The sequence below is a fragment of the Agelaius phoeniceus genome, chromosome 23 (assembly GCF_051311805.1).
Source record: "Agelaius phoeniceus isolate bAgePho1 chromosome 23, bAgePho1.hap1, whole genome shotgun sequence".
Lineage (NCBI taxonomy): Eukaryota > Metazoa > Chordata > Aves > Passeriformes > Icteridae > Agelaius > Agelaius phoeniceus.
Window position 1 is genome coordinate 5,873,756 of NC_135287.1, and position 18,512 is coordinate 5,892,267.

Sequence of the window (18,512 nt, forward strand, 5' to 3'; positions counted from 1 at the left end):
AGGCTGGGAGAATTGGGATTGTCCAGCCTGGAAGAGAATTGGGATTATTCAAAAGTGGGAAAGGATGGGAGAATTGGGATTGTCCAGGCTGGAGGAGAATTGGGATTCTTCAAAGTGGGAAAGGCTGGGAGAATTGGGATTGTCCAGGCTGGCTTTGGGGTGACCTCGTTGTGGCCTTCCAGGAGCTGAAGGAAAGGTGGAGAGACTCTTGGCAAGGGCTGGGGTGACAGGGTGAGGGGCAATGGCTCCACACTGACAGAGAGCAGGGTGAGGTTGGATATTGGGAAGGAATTATTCCCAGGGAGGGTGCAAGGTGCCCAGAGCAGCTGTGGTGGATCCAAGGCCAGGCTGGAGCAGCCTGGGACAGTGCAAGGTCTCCCTGCCCATAGGACTGGCTGACATTTAAGGTCCCTTCCAACCCAGTCCACCCTGGGATTCTGTGATTTCCCCTGACAACATCAGCAGCACTTCCCCCCATGGATTTACACATTCCAGAGGCATTATCAGCTTGTCTGCCCTGCTGCACACCCCAAAAGTTTCATTAAGTTTTTGACAAACGAGGTCAGCAGGCACCTTGCCTTCATTTAAATTTCCCTTCAGCCCTCGTTAGGCTGTTTTAGAGGTTCACGTGCCTTTACTGCTCTGGAAATGTAAACCAAGACTTGCCTGCTCGTCAGAAGCAGCAGTTTATGAGTTCAAAGCTAAGCAGACACTCAACCCAAAAGCATTTCCAGCCCTGCCTTCCCTTCTCCCACTCACTGATGAACCTTTGGCCAAATTACACCCATTCTGCATGGGATGTGCAGACAACATCCACCCCTCTGACCTCTGCAGAGCTTCTAAATATTTCCCAGCTGCCATAAACTAATTTACAGTTAATATGTCTAAAACCACCCAAAGGCAAAGTGCTCCCAGTGGCTTAATTTACACCAAGGGAAAAATTGGATCCACAACTTTACAAAGGAAAGCTGCAGCACGGAGAGAATCAAGAAATCATTACCACAGTGTTGCTTAACCTGTACAGTGTATTTTTAGCTCTTAGTCCTTCACAGCTAATTCTGCCCAAGTTTTACTCCTGTAGATACAAACACCAAGGGCAACCAAACTATTTGAGCCTAAATTCCAAGTATGCAACTAAATGAGCATTTCACCTTGCTGGCTTTCCACACCTCCCTGCAGGGTTTCTGTCCCAGCATTCCCTCAGATTTTAGAAGCATCCACGGAAAGTTTCTCCACCATACATTGCAGTTTTCCAAAAAAAGCAAATGTGATGTCAGCTCAGTTATAAAGAGATCAGCAGTGCTGTAGTGTGGAGTTGAAGCTATCTCAGTTGTTTCAATGGCCCTAAGAAAAAGAAAGAGGCTTCTGGGATATGCAAACCTATTATTTCTGCCATAAATGCAGCTCTGGCCCATAAAACACGAGAGGAAAGATGCACATAGCACACATTGCACGAGGAGGGAAAATATGTACACAGGCATTTGTGGCATGCTTTGCTCCTTCCCATTTCATCTCCCCACCATCTAAACTACAGCAAAAATCCAGAAATACTGACTGGGAAGGAGTGGAGCAGAACACAGGATTAGGATTTCTCAGCAACATCAAGCCCTGTTTTTTCCACTGTAAAATGGAAGATAAAAATCCAGGAGTGAAGCTCTTTGTAAAATGGCTCAAGATCCTGAGCACAGCCTGTGAGTCAAACCCAGAGCTATTAATAGGTCTCTGGATGTGTTTGTATTAGTATTTGCCTCTTGGGACTTGTAAAATACATTAAAATACAAGCAAAAAAAAAAAAAAAAAAAAGAAAAAAAAAATCCAAACAAATATTTAGTCAGGAAAGCTCCCAGCTGCTAAAAGGTGACTGCAGCAAAATTCTCAAAAAAATAAGTGGAAGGGGTTTGGAGATAACCAAGGTAGCAGAAACAGCAATGCCAGATTGGAGCTGCTCCCCCACTGGGTTCAGTGACACCTTCAGCTCCTGGTGCCTCCCCCTCATCATGCAGCATGATGACAACTGCCAGCCCTCACTGGCTGTATTTATATTTATATTAAAAAATAAACAACAAATCCCCTCACCATCTCAAAGCCTTTCTACATCACAATCTCATCTATTAGTACAAAACACTGCATTTTCTCTCAGTGCTGATGGCTGTCACTGGATCAACACTGCCTCAAATCTGTCCACACCATCACTGGGACTGATACAATTTGTTTAAATTTTAGAACACTTTGCAATAAAATAATAAAAACCAAATAAAACAGTGAAAAATGTATTCAGAAAAATAAACCCCACCCAAAACACTCAAGAGATGGTTGCTTGAGCACCAGCAGCTAATTTAACATCAACATGCATAAAATATCAACTTATCAAAAATCACATTCCCTGTGGCTGGTGAGGAGGCTCTGGTATGGAATTACTGGGAAATGGAAAGAAGGGAGAGCTGCCAGCATCTACATCCAAAGCATCTTTCCAGGCTGTCAAAACCTTTGTTCTTCAGCTCAGCCACCAAGACACAGATTTCCACAGCAAACACATTAAACTGGCCATTTTCACAGCAAAACCACAAAGGAGTAACTCAGGTTTGCATAGTAGCTATTAAAAGATGAAAGACAAAAAAAAAAAATAAAAAGGAGACAAATCTCCCCTCCCAGTAGATACTAAAGGAAAAATCCTTTTTCTCTGCTCTGCACCCAAGGCAGGTAGTCCTGGCTCAGGGAAACAAAGGCTCAGTGTTACCTGTTCCACACGCCAGGGGCAGCTGAGCAGGGACATCCCAAAGGGCCATGGCAGGCAGAGGAGCTCTGATCCCAAATCCTCCCGTCCCTGGAGCCTCCGGGGCTCCCAGGCTCGGGGATCCTCGGGAGGAACCCGCGGATCGTTCAGTGACCACGGGGGGAGCGAGGAAACTCCACCTCTCCTGTCCCACCTCCTCCTCCTCCTCCTCCTCCTCCTCCCAGGCAGCAGCAGCAGCAGCCGGGGCTGGAAATATTTATCTGTATTTGCTATAGTTGAGGATGTGTTTGGTTTTTGTGAGCATCTATGGGTGTGCATACAATTATATGCATATATATATATATATATATACACACACACACATAATATCTAAATATATATATAATATAGAAACATTATTATATATAATATATATTATATCATATATTATACATAATATATAATATATAAATATATTGTATAAATATATAATATATAAATATATATTACCTATTTAATATATTTAATATATTTATTATATATATACATTTATTTACAAATATATGTATTTATATATATATGTATATATATGTATTTTTATATACATAAAGATCTATTTTATATATTTTATATCATGTTATTTAATATTTCTATTTTATATTTAACCTAATCCTCTCCTGTCCCAGCTCCTCCCAGGCAGCAGCAGCCCAGAGCAGCAGAGAGAGAGCTGGGATAGCAAAATTCAGCTTTTCCAGCTGTCCTGGGGGCTGAAAAATATTTATCTATATTTCTATATTTATGGATATGCTTGGTTTGTGTGCATCTATATGCGTGCATAGAAATGCATGCACATATATATGCATATATATATATTAAATATATCTGTAAATATATATTATATAAAATACATATATAGAGAGTATATAGTAGTCTATTATATATAGACTATAAATAGATATTATATATATGTATATAAAATTTTATATATGAAATTATAAATATGAAATTGTAAATACAAATAATATCTAAAATTATAGATATTCATATCTATAACATGAATATATCTGTTATATATTATTGTATCCTATACATTTATGTTTATATTATATATCGTTATGTTTATATTATGTACTATTATATTTATGTTATGCAATATATATTATATAGTATTTATAATATGAATATGAATAATATATAAAATTAGAAATAAAATATGTATATAGAAGTATATAAATTTATGTATTATATATAAAATAGAGATGGTTATAGAGTATTTTAGAGTATTCCTCTAATATAGAGTAATACAGAGTAATAACCACCTCTCTAATACAGAGTTGGTTATAGAGTATACAGAGTATTACTCTATATTAGTGATAGAGTATTACTCTATATTAGTGATAGAGTAAATTGGTTTTACTTATTAGCAAAATGCACGTACCATTAAGAGAAAGGAGGCTGTGACAGAGATAGTTATACAGTGTATTAGAGTATATTACTCTATATTAGTTATAAATTGTTTTTATTTATTAGCAAAATACACATACCACTAAGAGAAAGGAGGCTGTGACAGAGATGGTTATAGAGAATTTTAGAGTATTCCTCTAATATAGAGTAATACAGAGTAATAACCATCTCTAATACAGAGATTATAAATATAGAGATTACAGATTACAGATAGATCTATAGGTTATAGAGTATATAGAGTATTACTCTATATTAGTTATAGAGTAAATTGTTTTGACTTATTAGCAAAATACACATAACACTAAGAGAAAGGAGGCTGTGACAGAGATGGTTATAGAGAATTTAATATAGAGTAATACAGAGTAATAACCATCTATCTAACACAGACATTATAGATTATGTTTAGAGATTAGAGATTATAGATTGATCTATAGGTAATCAAGTATTACTCTATATTAGTGATAGAGTAAATTGGTTTTACTTATTAGCAAAATGCACGTACCATTAAGAGAAAGGAGGCTGTGACAGAGGTGGTCATGGAGTATATTAGAGTATATTACTCTATATTATATTAGAGTGTATTACTCTATATTAGTTGGAAATTGTTTTGATTTATGAGCCAATCACAGCCAAGCTGTGTCGAGGCTCTACAAAGTCACAAGTTTTTCTTTCGTATCTTTCAGCCTTCTGCCTGTATCCTCTCAGGATTCTTTGTATAGTCTAGTATAGTATTCTTTAATATATTATAGGTCATAAAATAATAAAATTAATGAAAATTAGGTGTTTCTAAAACATCACACAAGTCCCAAAAATAATAAATTAGCCTTCTAAGAACATGGGGTCAGGCTCATCACTCTTCCCTGTGTGCAAATACCAGTCTGCCCCTCTCTGCCAGGCACAGAGGCAACCTCGGAGCTCAAACCAGGCGGGCTCTGAGGTTTTTGGAGTGGTGAAGCCCCAGGGAAGGGCTGCAGGGTGAAGGGGCTGTTTGCTTTTTCTGCCCCAATAAGCTAATGAAGTTTGGGAGCGGTGCTGGACAGAAATTTCTTCACGCTACGCTGTCTGTTTGTGTTTGATTAATGTAAATCTCACCAGGGCTGAGCACGCCCCGGGCTCCAGCTCTCCATTAACCAGCCAGAGTGCCACGTACAGACTGAGCAGGCAAAACCAAGATCTCTATTTTAGTCCTTGCCATAAACCCCAGAGAACTCCACCAAACTCATTTCTGGTGAGCTGATTTGAATTACACTCCTCCTCACTGAACTCTGCTTTTTTTTCCCCCCTTTCCCAAATTAAAAAATGAAACTGCAGCAAACCACTTTAATATATTAATGAGTTATTTTCTGTTTAGATTATTTTCTTTTCAGATTATTTTCTTTTCAGATTATTTTCTTTTCAGATTTCCTCAGTTCTCATGACCAAATTTTTCAGCCTGTCCAAGGGATGCTGGTACCAAACATCATCTCCAAGCCACAACTGCAGCAAGGCTGCAATTACCCAAAAGACAGGAAGCCAAAGAAATCAACTCCTACCCCTCCATCTCCCTGCTCCATGCAATCATTTCCCAGCCAGAACTTGTATTTTCCATGCTTCTCCCTTTCCCAGTGGCATGCATTATCATTTTTGAAATAGCAGAGGCCTCTGTCTCATTGGTTCCTATTTTGAAACGTTTGCCCAGCTCCTCAATTTTCTAGGAATTTCACAAATCAGAAAATGTCAGCTGTCCAGAAGAAAATGGTAACCAGAGGGAAGGAGAAAGCCAGGCCAGGATCAGCTCAGATCCTCAGAGGAACATTCCTGTCACAATCCTTGGGAAGGGAAAAAATCATCAATATTGGGATTTTCAACCGCTGTGGAATCACAGAGTTAATGAAACCAGGGAAAAGGGGCTGAAAATCCCAGTTTATTATTCATGCCTGAGTGAGAATCACATGCACCAAACAGCCTCTGCTGAGGGTGTCAAAACAGAGGTATTTTTAAACTTGGGTTACAGTCTAAAATCAAACATTTCCACATTTTTTCTCCCTAATGCTTCTCATTATCAAGTGAAACACAGATGGGACAATCTGGAAGACCAATAAACCTTAACTTACTAAAGGATATTTTGGTTAAAACATTGATATTTCCTATTTCCTTCTGTGTACAGAGCAAATTCACATTTCCCAGCTGCCTGTCTCAGTTTACCCCTACCACCAATTTAAGGTTCCAGGTTGCTTTACAATCATAAAAATACATAAAACATTATAGAGTATTATGTATTATTTTACATATTTTATCTACTTATTTATGTCTTTTACATATTTCTGTCTTTTATAGACGTGTTTTATATATATATACATATATATATATATATATATATATAAAATACTTGCAAAAAGACCCTCAAATTTATCCATTTTAAATTTTCTTGCAAAATATTTAACTTGAAGTCATTAAAGTCAGTGAGGAGGAACCAGGAATCCAAAAGGAATATGCTTCAAGGCTTTTCACTCAGAAGGGACATTTTCAATTCCCTCAAACATAACAATTCTGTTGCTGGCATGAGCACTTGGGAAAATAAATGCATTTGTACCATAAAACAAGCTTAAAAGGGTCAGAAATGGATATTGCAGTTCCTCTTTCTTACAAAGGAGTCAAACAGACTTTGAAGAATCCAAATGAAATTTCAGTCCATCAGGAAAAACATTTAATATTTTAAAAAAGGACTTTAGGGCACAGTCATGTAAGGCTTAACTGTCGTCTGCAATTTTTTTTTTTTGCTTATGGAAATAATTAACTTTAAAAAATGAGAGGATTAATTTTTACTTCTATTTTATCAACAGTTTTAGGGAGAAAGCAACACAATACATCCCTTTCAAGTGCAAACCAACACAGCTGCCAGGAAACAGTGGAAAAACAAGAAAGATTCAGGAATGGAAGCTTCTGTCTTGCTTCCTACTCTGATTTCCCAGATTTCCTTCCCCCAGCACGCTCAGTCACAGGACTTAATAAGAAAACAATTTGGAGGAGGGGAAAAAAAATGACCATAAAAAGCAAGAAAGTCTGATGCAATCAGGTTTTTAGGAGAAATTAAGAGATAGCCAAGAAGTGGTAAGGACTGGAAATGGAATATCACTGTTTTAAATCCACGGGGATTTCTACAGTCCTGGACAACAGCAGGGAAGGAAGATAAGGAAAAAGTATGGAAAAAAATACATAATTATAAAAGAAATCTCTCCTAAGAACATGGGAAAGATGGAGTAGGAATAAGGAGTGATTTAGAGAGTTGTCTTGGCCTAGTCAAAGAATAATAAAAATAATGAAAATTAAGTGTTTCTAAAGCATCACACAAGTTCCAAGCCTGAATATCCCAACATTTTCCAATCTCTGTGCTCCATCCTTCATTACAAAGAAGGGCAATTTTGGTCTCCAACATTTTGTATTGATTAAGGAATTCTCTCCTCCTTGCAAAGCCTCACCACTCATTCAACCCCAGCCCTGTGCTGCTCAGGCTGGGCTATGGTCACAACCCTCTTTAGAGAGCTGTCTTTGCCTGTTTAGAGTAAAAAATAATAAAATTAATGAAAATTAAGCGCTTCTAAAACATCACACAAGTTCCAGGCCTGAACATCCCAGAATTCTTCGATCTCCGTGCAAGGAACAGCAATTCTGGCCCCCGATATTTTGCATTGATTAAGGAATTCCCTCCTCCTTGCAAAGCTCCTCCCCTGGTTCAATCCCAGCTCTGTGCTGGCCAGGCTGGCCTTTGGTAAATATTTACACAGAATTTCCAGACCTTTCCCCCAGCAAGGAGCAGGCCTGGGAAAAGCAGAACTTCCCAGAACTTCCCAGGGCTGCGCAGGGCGGGAGGCGAGCGCTCCCCGAGGAATGGAGTCCCCACCCCTGTGGAAAGGATCCAGGAGGATCCAGCATCCCTGGATGTGTGGCACATCCCATCCTGCAGGGCTGGGGGAGCCCTGCCAGGAAATCCTCGGCCTTCAGCTCCCCACATTCCCAGGATCCTGTTTGGGATGTGGGAACTGCCCCTGGAAGTGTCCAGGACCAGCCTGGGAGAGTGCAAGGTGTCCCTGCCCATGGGATAGAATCACCCCAAAGGTCCCTCCAAACCCAGCCCAGGCTGGGATTCCATCATGGGGCATTGGCAGCTTAGAGAGGCCAAACCTCACTCAGAATTTCTGGGAAATTCAATCAGGTATGGATGGAAAAAATCTGTTATTGGTAAAGAATTCCATGCAGACCAGGATATGGATAGATGGACACAGGCATTTTCAAGCAGTGAACCCCTAATATTATAAAACATCACATCAATAAATAAAAAGCTTGCCAACACTTTTTATTAGCCCCAAAAATTCTCAGTGAGAGAATGGCTGCCCAATTTCCCCATCAAAATATCCAAATACTCCACAGAGCTTTGCATTAGCACTGACCCTCATTCTCTCCCTTTTCTTTAGGCTCATAATGTTCATTCCTCCTATTTTATATCAAGGAACAAAGTCCATCCCACACATCCTAAATAAACAGGAACTAGCAGAAGACTGCTATGGGTTGGGGCTTTTTTTGAGAGAATATGTAAATATTAAAGTACAGACAAGAAGAAATGTAAGAAATCTGACATATTTCAGCAAGGACTCAGAGCCCACCCAATGGCCTGCACCTTTCAGACACATCTGAGAAACACCTGAGTCTTTTCAAGCACGAAAATCCTGCCCTGCTCTCTCAGTACATCCCAAAAAAGCCATGAAGCTGTTAGAGGCACACAACTGCACTTTAATCAAGCGTGGGGAATTTAAAATTTTCTTTTCTCCATCAAAAAAAAGAGTCTGTGTGTTGTCTCAAAACCTCTCATTGCTCTACAAGCAGCAAAGGACTAAGAAATTTTTTTCTCTGGGTTATGTTTTCTGGAGAGCAGGAGACAACCTGATGAAGAAATGAGTTAATATTTGATGTGAGTATCCCAGCTATGCTGGGTTACATAAGAGGCAGTGGAAGATGAAGACACAGCAGCTCCCTCTCAGGAATTTCTGCAAGTCAGAGGAGCTGAGCTGAAGGACAGCTTAGAGCAGCTCAAATAATCATTTTCCAAAGCCACTGCTTCACACAGACCAACCCTTCATTACCTCAGCTCCTTCAATTACTGGAACTTCGCTGGGAAAACAAAAAACTGAGGTTCAGAAACAGGAAATTGTTTTTGCAGTAAAATGGAGATGGACAATTGAAGAGGGAATGCTGCTCAGATCAGCCATTCTGCCTTACATCAGCACCAGAATTCCTCTTTTAACGAAGAAGTGACACCTTGGGATGCACAGAAAATATCACAGATATTTGGCACATTCAACTTATTCAGGAAGGCAAAGCACAAGCCAGAATTCCTGCAAACTTTCAGTATTGTTCAACTATTTTGCTATATACTATTCAACTATTTTTGCTATATTTTTCAGCTATTTTGCTATATTTTTTCAACTATTTTGCTTTTATATTTTTCTATTTTATTATTATTATTATTTCTATTATTTTTGCTTTTATATATTTTTATTTTTAATATACTTTCATATTATATAATATATACTTTTATATAAAATTGTAAATATAAATCATGCATAATATTATAGATATGAATATATATAATGTGAATATAATATATTCTAGATTATATATTTTCTATGGTATATATTATTATACTTATGGATTATTATACTCATAGATTATTATACTCATAGATTATTATACTCATAGATTATATAAGAGGTAAGCAAATGTTTTTAGGATGGAGATGAGAGTGCCTTAAGAAAAGCTCTCAATTTTTCAAGTACAATCATGGGCTGTAACAGTCACTGAATGAAACCTGAGGACAGCATCTGCACCATGCCAGGGAAAATTCAAATTCAAGCAGGCACAGAAGATAGAAAAGATTAAATGCCATGCAGAAGTACTACCCACAAGGGAAAAAGCAATAAGTGATCAAGTGAGTGGGTGGGAAAATCAACTTTCTTGCTGGAGCTACAACTCAATTTATTTTTTAGGATGATTCAGCACCTGAATCCTGTGCTCTGGACAAAACCACCTCCTGGGCTGCAGGCAGCTGAGCAAAAAGCCCAGCTCAGCAAAAGTTAGGCTTAGACTGGCAACCCAGCTTAGAGTCAATCATTACAAGGCTGAAGCACAGCTGTCTGCTTTTAATGCACGGCTGCATTAACCCTCAGCAAAGTGCTTTAAAATCAGCCCTAAAAAAAAATTAAAAAATAAAAGAGAACACTGAATCATTAAAACTTTCAGCACAGAATTTTAACTCCGAGCATTTGCTGCTAATAGATATTACTGGAGTGATCTAAGCCAAGAAAAGAATTACAGAAAATTATCATTTTCGACTGTGTCACCCAACAAGCAGCTGAATGGTTTCTACAGACAGTAATTAAAATAAGAAAGTTCTGGTACAAATATGGAAACTGATTAAAAGACAGCTGTGAAGTCTGCTAAATCTGTGATTAAAAAAAAAAAATAAATCTGCACAAGCAAAACATGAAAGATCCTCTATGAAAGAAAACCCTCTTTCAGTTTCATTGTCTGGGCTGACTTCTGGCATAGGAAAATGAGTTCTATGGAGCTGCATTGAAAAGGTCACCGAGTTTCCTTCCTTGATCTTTTACCATGAACCATTTTAGAAGGCATGAAACATTTCAGAACAGCCTATCTAAACAAATTTTTGCTTATCCTGTCATTGAATTAAGTTCAACCAATTCCAGTAAGTTTGACCAAAAAAAAAAAAAAAGCCCCCCCCCAAAGCAGCTCTAAAATATAATATTTATGCCAGCCACTAAATGCAAACTTGAGTCCATGCCAAAACAGCATAAATTAGAAAAAAGTCATTATTCTATAGCTGACAACTTGAAAAGAGAGCAATGAGAGCTGGGAAACTCCATTTGCTAAGGCAAAATCCATTTCATTCACAGCAAACTGACCCCAGTTGTTAAATCTGTGTCATAATTCAGAGAGGGAGAAAAAACCCAGCACCAATTCCATGGATTTAGCACTCAATACCTTGCTGTGCTTCACTCCAGGGCAGGGAATTGTCAGCAGTAAATACTTCCAGGCCTGTAAAACTCCAGGAACTGCTCACTATTTGTCAAGAAGCAGGGAGGGAGGGGCAGACCTTCATTTATTCTTTCCAAAGAATTTTTGCAGGTCCTTTTTAATTCACCATAAATTTCATCCCAGCCCAGTTTTACAGTACAAAACATAAACAGACTCAAGGACAGGATCAAACATCGAAATGTTGACCCCAGAACAAGTCAGGACTGGTTTTATCATTATTCCATCCCACACCTGCAGCCTTATAGACCCAAATTCAAAAAGCAGGGAAGAAAAACCCAAGTAAAAATGCAATTTAGCAATACCTGTACTCACAGCCCCAGCCTCTGAAAAGGCATAAATCTATTTTTTAATGCATTAAAACATAGTTTTATTTTACCACCGCTTCAGTACAACAAAAAACACACAAATTTAGATTTGCCAGTGTTTCCAGGTACTGTTAATGAGCAGAACACCAGCTTATGTCCCCCAAAATTCACTTTATTTTTGACTCTGTTCTCCAGCCAACATTGGGATAACCCACAGCCTTTTCCAGGGCTCTGCATCTCCCCTTCCCCTAAAGCCCAGCACCAAAGGCACACACAGGGAGGAAAGGGAGGTTTCAAACCTTGCCAGGAAGTTTCATTGTTTAACTCCAATTTTATTGTTTAACTCCAATTTTATTGTTTAACTCCAATTTTATTGTTTAACTCCTGCATCTGCCCCTGGTTTGAGACTCCAGAGCAGGAGGGTTCACACAGCTCACTGCCCCTCCTCTGAGGGGCCTGGCAGCTGATTCACCTGAATTTTTTATTCTTTACTCATCATATATTTGTACTGTGCTGGACATGAGGTGCTTCCTGCTCCTCAGCAGGGCAGAAATCAGGGAAATGTTAACCCAGTGCCTGCTTTGCAGGTAACATTTGACCATCAAATAAACAACATTTAGTGTTATAATTTCTGTTTTAGCAGAGCAGGCACACACCTCACCTACAGAAAGTTGAATTATCCATCAAACAGACAACATGAAGTGTTATAATTTGCTTTAGCAGAGCATGCACACAGCTCACCTACAGAAAGTTGAATTATCCATCAAACAGAAATCAGGGAAATTTTAACCCAGTGCCTGCTTTGCAGGGAACATTTGACCATCAAATAGACAACATTTAGTGTTATAATTTGCTTTAGCAGATCATGCCCACAGATCACCCACAGAAAGTTGAATTATCCATCAAATAGGTAACACAAAGTGTTATAATTTCTGTTTTAGCAGAGCATGCACACAACTCACCTACAGAAAGTTGAATTATCCATCAAATAGATAAAATGAAGTGTTATAATTTCTGTTTTAGCAGAGCATACACACAGCTCACCTACAGAAAGTTGAATTATCCATCAAACAGAAATCAGGGAAATTTTAACCCAGTGCCTGCTTTGCAGGTAACATTTGACCATCAAATAGACAACATTTAGTGTTTTAATTTGCTTTAGCAGAGCATGCACACAGCTCACCTACAGAAAGTTGAATTATCCATCAAATAGGTAACACAAAGTGTTATAATTTCTGTTTTAGCAGAGCATGCACACAACTCACCTACAGAAAGTTGAATTATCCATCAAATAGATAAAATGAAGTGTTATAATTTCTGTTTTAGCAGAGCATGCACACAGCTCACCTACAAAAATTGAATTATCCATTGAATAGACAACATTTATTGTTATAATTTCTGTTTTAGCAGAGCATGCACACAGCTCACCTACAGAAAGCTGAATTAGTTATGGCTGTTAGCAGCTGGATCAGAGTCACCCATGCCTAAAAAAACCACAACTCTCTCCCTGTTTGCTGTCCTGGCAAACTCTAAATGCCCAAACAACCTTTCATTTCCAATTTCCTCTGTATCAACCAGACACATTCATCACCCATCAGCTGCCCACATCTCACAGGATGAACAAAATGTTGTGTTAGCACCAGAACCAGCAGCTGAGCTTGAGGAACTGAGATGGTCCAAAAACCTTTTTGTCCAGGATTTTCTCCTGGGAAGCTGAGAAGCTTCAGAGAAAAATGAAAATAACAATTATCTGATTTTCTTCTATGTTTTGCTGCTTTAGAATGTGGTTTGGGCATTGTTTACTAACAGGTGATTGTTTCATTACTTTCTGCTGGGAATTGTTTTTATTTAATGGCCAGTTGGGGCCAAGCTGTGTCAGACTCTGGAAGGAGTCACAAGTTTTCATTATTATCTTTTTAGCCTTCTGTCTGTATCTTTTAGTACAGTTTAGTATAGTATTCTTTATATAATATAGCATCATAAAACAATAAATTAGCCTTCTGAGAACATGGAGTCAGATTCATCATTCCTTCCTCCCTTCGTTGGGGGTCTCTGAAAATCCCACAAAGCTGTAAATGTAAAAATTAAGTCCTGGTCAGCAGCAGAATGTCAGTGCTGAGTGCATTAAATTATTAAATATTTAAGGTCTTTAACACCCATGTGCTGTGCCATTCACAGCTGGACAAGATTATAAGAAGTCACTGCAACAAGTTTTTCCATTTTGCCGAGCACCTCCAGCCAATGCAACTTGGATTTAATTTTTTGAAGCGAGTTATGCTGCTCTTTTTGGATATAGCATAAAAAGGCATCCATGTGTTCACCAGAAGCATTAAGGAACTGAGACGGTCCAAGACAGCCCATTTACAGAAAAGAAACCTGTAAATGTGAAAATGAAGCCCTGGTCAGCAGCAGAATGTCAGTGCTATCAAAGCACAGGGAAATGCAGTTTTCCCCCAGTTCAGTAAGGTAACTCCTCCCAAGGTATTTGCTGCAGCAGGGAAACCTCCAGGATGCCAGAGCAGGGCTTTAATCTAAAGCAAACATCTCCACGTGATGGAACAGAGGGAGAGGGGCAGAGCCTACAGACAAAATTCATTTCTGCTGGGCATTTCCTCCTGCACATCTTCATGGAACTGGGGAGCAGATCCAGGGATGCTGCCACCAGTCTCAGCACAAGTGAGAGAGAATTCCCTAAAATCCCAGGTATTGGAGAGGGCTCCTCACTGCCACACAGCTCCTCACAGTTGGATTTTACATTTATTCTAATTTACTGCCACAGCAAGGTGATCCAAATGCAACTCGGAGGAGAAGATGAAGAGGTTTTCACATTGAAATTTACAATTTAAATAAACAAATCATAGTCCTTGTTTGAAGTGTCCAGAGTCCCTTTGTGCTCATCCCCAAAACCAATTACAAACTACCTTTTTTATTTAACAGAAAGAAAAAAAGAACAACAAACCCCACCTCATTATTTGCATGTTCTTTGTTATTTTTCTCCTTCTTTGAAATGCTCTTTTGGGGCAAGCTTTTTGATCTAAAAGGCATTTAATTAAACAAAAAGAATCAAAGAAAGGAAAACTCTAAATCCCTATATACACTCCACAGCAGCATTTATTTGGGGGGGAATATATTCCACAAAATTAAATTTATAATATATATTCCCAGGGATTGTGCCTGGATTACCAGGGCCAGAACACAGCCAGATTCCCCCATAAAAAAAACAGGGAAACCAACTTATTTCAAGTGTAAACTTTAAGTTTCTTGAGACCTTTGCTGATCAAATCCCATCAGTATCCTAAGAATCAATCTGGAGATGTGAAGGAGCCATTTTCTGTGGATATGGAGAGCGACAGATGGAGCAAAAAATTTTCAGCAGATTCTGGGTTGCTGTGATGTTCCTGTGAGGAAGCTCAGCTGAGCCACCTCCCAGGAGCTGGGATGATGATAAAAACAGATATAGATTTTAAAAATTAAATATAAAAATATTAAAAAAATAAAAAATAAAAAAAGAAAGAATAAAGAATTAAAAAATAAGACAAAAAATAAAAATAAAATATAAAAATATAAAAAATAAAAATATAAAAAACATATAAATATAAAATTATAAAAAATAAAAATATAAAAATATAGAAAATAAAAATATAGAAAATAAAAATATATAGAAAATAAAAATATAGAAAATAAAAATATATAGAAAATAAAAATATAAAAAATATAAAAAATAAAAATATAAAAAATAAAAATATAAAAATATAAAAAATAAAAATATAAAAAATAAAAATATAAAAATAAAAATATAAAAATAAAAATATAAAAAATAAAAATATAAAAAATAAAAATATAAAAAATAAAAATATAAAAAATAAAAATAAATATAAAAAATATGTTTAAAAATACAAAAATAAGAGAAATTTAAAAGGGAGTTGGAAGGGCCAGGTTCTTTTCATCTGGCTGAATTCCAGGGAGAGGATTTAGAGTTTTCCAGGCAGCCCAAAACTGCTGCAAAGCTGTTTCCTCTCCCCCTCCCAGCCAAGCTGAATTCTCTGCTTCTGGGGGAGGAAGAGCAGCACCCAGGGCCTGTCCCCTCCTGCTGGCCCCCAGACAGGCAATGCCATCCACCCTGCCACCAAAAAAGGATTTTCCTGCCCTAAACCTGGGCTTGCGCCTGCATGGGCAGGGCCAGGAGCCCCGGGGACAGGAGGGAGGGAGGCCAAGGTGAGGGGTGAGCAGGTGCAGACACCAAAGAGCAGCTGCTGGATGTCCCTGGGAGTGGGAGAGCTGATAATGAGCGGCTGCAAGGGAAGGGAGAGGAGGTCAGGCCGTGCTGTGCCATACATTCAGCTGAAGCTGCACTGGTTAACGTCCAAAGTAAACACCACTGCAGCATTTACAGCCAGCACCAACATTCCTGCAGCTTTCCAGACTGCAAGAAACATGTGCTTGCCTTTTTTCTCCCCTTTTTTCCCCCCTCACTATTTAATTCTCACAGCAGTTTCCATAATGTGAGGGACCAACTTGGGGCTTTCAGTTGTACTCAAAGGGGCAAATAATATTTACCAATTCCCAATATTATCAAACTCTTACAATGAAGTACCTGAAGAGATCAGATATCTAGATGCCATGTCTCAGAAAGATACAGTGCTTGCCTTTTTTTCCCCTTTTTCCCTCACTATTTAATTCTCACAGCAGTTTCCATAATGTGAGGGACCATCTTGGGTCTTTTAGTTGTCCTCAAAGGAGCAAATAATATTTACCAATTCCCAGTATTACCAAACTGTTACACCAAATCACCCAGCAATGAAGTATCCAAAGAGATCAGAAATCCAGATATCAGACAGATATACTGCAAGAAACACGTGCTTGCCTTTTTTTCCTTCACTATTTCATTCTCACAGCAGTTTCTATAACCTGAGTGACCTGAGTGTAAAACTTGGGGCTTTCAGTTGTACTCAAAGGGGCAAATAATATTTACCAATTCCCAGTATTATCAAACTCTTACACCAATGAAGTTTCTAAAGGAGATGAGATATCTAGATATCAGATGTCAGAAAGATATACTGCAAGAAACACGTGCTTACCTATTTTTCCCCCTCAGTATTTCATTCCCACAGCAGTTTCCATAACCTGAGTGACCTGAGTGTAAAACTTGGGGCTTTCAGTTGTCCTCAAAGGGGCTGCTGTGCTTGGCAAACAATATTTACCAATTCCCAGTATCAAATCAAATCACCCAGCACTGAAGTATCTAAACCTAGAGATCAGATATCTAAAGAGATAATCCAGATATTTCTAGGGAGTAATGACCTAGAGAGCTCTGCTCTCTTAGATCATTATTTCTGAATTATTGCAAGGTGTTTGCCTTTACATTATTTCTGAATTATTACAAGGTATTTTCCTTTCCTGCTGATGGTTCAGGGCAGAGCAGCACCTGCACAGGTGCTCCTTTGGGCACCCTCCAGCCTTCAACACATCCTCCCAGCAAAGCAAACCCCACAAGGAGTGCAGAGGGCTCTGTGCAGGATCCCTGAGCACCTTCCCCAGCACAGCCACCGAGGCTGTTGGTTTGTTCAGATCACATCTGTGCCCACAGGAACCACTTCCACTCCCCAGACCACAGGGCAAACCACAGCCTATCATTTGGTGCCTCCTGACAGGAACCAACTGCAAAGCTGCACCTCAGCACCAGGAGATCTCTTTTAGCCTTGGCACACCAGGAGTGCCCCCATCCTCACATTTAGGAAGCCCACATGATATGAATGATATAAATCCACTTTCCTCTACTGCAGCTCCCCCTGGATATTTGCCAGAGCTGATGCTGCTGCCTCAGTCAGGACAGAGTCTGCAGCAGCAGGGAAAATCCCTCTTTTAAATCCCCAGAACAGCAGCTTGCTTTTGGCTGAGGTCACTGCCTCATTTAGGACACCATAATAATTATGATTAAACAACAACAACAACAAAAAAATCCTATTGACACAGAGCAGAAAACAACGCTGTGCTCGTGCTTGTGAGCAGCAGCTTTGAAAGAAGAACAGGAATTGCTGTTCCCAGAAGAACAGGAATTATCAGGACACTGCCACAGGGGAGCTGTTGCCACCCAGGGCAGCCTCCTCCAGAGCCAGAGGGGCACTCCCAGGCTCTGAAGGGGCTCCTGCCTTGTCAGGGCTCTCTGCCCTCCAGGAGCAGCTCCTGGCCCTGGGGCAGGCAGGAAACCTCTCTCCTATCTGGCAGCTGCCACCATTTCTCTCCCTCTCACTCACTTCCTATTGATTTCTCCTGTCTTGCACTGCAGCTTTTTCCTATTTCCTCTCTCTGCTGGCTCGTTATGGCTTCCCTCCTTGAATTCTCTCCCTTTCCACGTTTTCCATCCCTTTTCTGGCAGCAGAACCCCCTTTTTGCATCTGGGCACAGCAGAAAGGCAGCGGTGCCACACTCAGAGGAGACGCCTTGTCTGAAGTGCTGCCAAGGAGCTGCACCAACAGCCACTATCATAACAGGCTAAAAAAGACTTTCAAGCAGCCATCAGATGCTTCAGGTGAGCCTGCAGGTTGAAGCTTGTATGTTTATGGGAGTGGTGGACTCCCAGTCCTCTGCCTGTCTCACATCAGTCTGGTGCTCCATTAAACACATGGGGCTTTTCCTCCTTCCACGCTGGGAAATGCTTGCTCAGGTCAATCCAGGTCCCACCTAAGTCTTCCAGGCCCCTCTCCAGCACTGCAGCTCACTGTAGAAAAGAGTGTTCAACTCTTCTTAGGCTACTGATTCCACCTGGGAAGTCACCCAGGGCTGCAGGTGATAGCACAAACCAGGATTCACTGCCTGCAAGTAAATTCAGGAGCAGCTTCTCACACAGACAAGAGTCCATTGTGCTGCTACTCACAGGTTCAATAAGGAACAGCACCTGAACAAAATTCAGATTCCCACCAATATCCCTGAAAATTTCCAAA

At 39.5% G+C, this 18,512-nt stretch overlaps 2 protein-coding genes across 5 annotated transcripts in view; both read right to left on the reverse strand.

The window, feature by feature from the left end:
* LOC129129568 (TLC domain-containing protein 5-like) overlaps positions 1-18,512 on the reverse strand; it is a 180,645-nt gene that overhangs the window by 141,240 nt on the left and 20,893 nt on the right. The gene's annotated exons all lie outside the window — the stretch shown is intronic.
* Positions 1-18,512, reverse strand: part of ARHGEF12 (Rho guanine nucleotide exchange factor 12) — an 89,030-nt gene that overhangs the window by 62,324 nt on the left and 8,194 nt on the right. For 2 of the 4 annotated variants that reach the window (XM_077190077.1, XM_077190076.1), the window contains exon 1: positions 2,738-2,880. The exons of the other annotated variants lie outside the window; for them this stretch is intronic. The gene's annotated coding sequence lies outside the window, so the exon portion shown is untranslated. Of the gene's footprint in view, positions 1-2,737; positions 2,881-18,512 lie in introns of those variants that run through there. 4 annotated transcript variants of the gene reach the window in all.